Genomic DNA, 1448 nt, shown 5'->3' on the forward strand with positions numbered 1-1448 from the left:
GGCTGAGCCCGGTGGCCTGAGCAGGTGTTCACAGGCTGACAGCGCTGTTACTGCTGAGGGGTGACACCCCACACCCGCCAGGACTCCCAGCCCTGAGCACAGGGACCTGCCAGTGCCTCGCCCAGTGTTCGGCAGGAGGTGGGCTCTCGGTCAAGGACGCTGAGGTGTCCTGGAGCCTTCACCTCCAGTCACAGGGTGGCAGTGCCCAGAGGGCTCTGTGGACAGGATGAGACGGGTGTCAGGTTCCCGAGGAAAGAAGGCTGAGTGGTTATGGGTCTGCCTGGTCCCAGGAGGCTCGTGCCTGCCACTTCTCTGCCGGGTAGTTTGCATTCGTTTCCTGGGGCTGCCAAAACAGGTCACCACAACTTGGTGGCTGACACCAACATGAGAGAAGCGTGTGCTCTCACGGGTCTGGAGGCCAGAGTCTGGAATTAACGTCACAAGGGTCGCGCTCCCTCCGAAGGCTGCCCTGCCCTTCGGGCCTCTTCCAGCCTCGGTGGCCCATGGCTCGGATTCTGGGACCCCCACCCCTCCTACCCCGGTGGTCAGCCACCCAACCCCGCAGGCATTTGGGTGGCTGAGCAGGAGATGCTTAGATGGAGATGGAACTGGATGCTCTCAGGGGGTTGCAGGAGTCAGTGGAGCCAGGACGACCTGACCCTGACCTTGACCCAGCCAGATTCACACACTGGCTTCTGCATCTAGTCCCCCCTGGGGAGACTCAGCACAGTGGCCTCCGGGTCATGTTTGGAGAGAGCGTGGCACCCATTGAGAGCGGAGGGCTTCCTGACTCTCAGTCCTCCGCCTCCCCTGCTGCCCTAGCGGCCGGAGTGGGGGACACATTGAGCCAAATGACACCCGGGCAGGCCGGCCCCTCCTGGGCCAGGGGCTCACCAGCCTCAGGTGTTGAAAGGTTTGCACAGGGGATGGAGGCGGGGAACAAAGGGGGTGCGGGGTCCTTAAGCATCGACACATGTAGTACAAGGCTGGTGTAGTGGGTTGAATTGTGGCCCCCCACCCCCGCCCTGTCCCAAGGTGGTCCAAGTCCTGGCCCCCGGCACCGTGCATGTGACCTCATTTGGAAAAGAGGTCTTTGCAGGTGTAACGAACAGACTCCAGATGAGGGCATCTTGGATTTAGGGTGGCCCTGGATCCCTAAAAGCTGGGTCCCTACATCCAGTGTTTTTCTTTTTTTCACTGAGTCAACACAGTCTATTACTCAGCGGCACTTTCACCTTCACACAGTATTCCACAGAGCGGCAACAGGCATGCGGTGGGGCTGGGGCTGGACAGGTGCGCCTCATAAAGGATATACGGTGTCGTTCTGAGAGAGGGAGAGGTGACAGGCATGCGGAGGCCACGTGAAGGTGGAGGCAGAGACTGAATTATGCGGCCGCGAGTCAAGAAGCCGCACATTTTCACAGCCTCCATGAAGACCTAGGGGGATG

The 1448-nt window shown here is 60.4% G+C and overlaps 1 pseudogene; it reads left to right on the forward strand.

Annotated features, from left to right (window-relative positions):
* Positions 1-1448, forward strand: part of LOC107182360 — a 2693-nt pseudogene that overhangs the window by 354 nt on the left and 891 nt on the right.

This window comes from Myotis davidii, unplaced genomic scaffold (genome assembly GCF_000327345.1).
Source record: "Myotis davidii unplaced genomic scaffold, ASM32734v1 scaffold390, whole genome shotgun sequence".
Classification (NCBI taxonomy): domain Eukaryota; kingdom Metazoa; phylum Chordata; class Mammalia; order Chiroptera; family Vespertilionidae; genus Myotis; species Myotis davidii.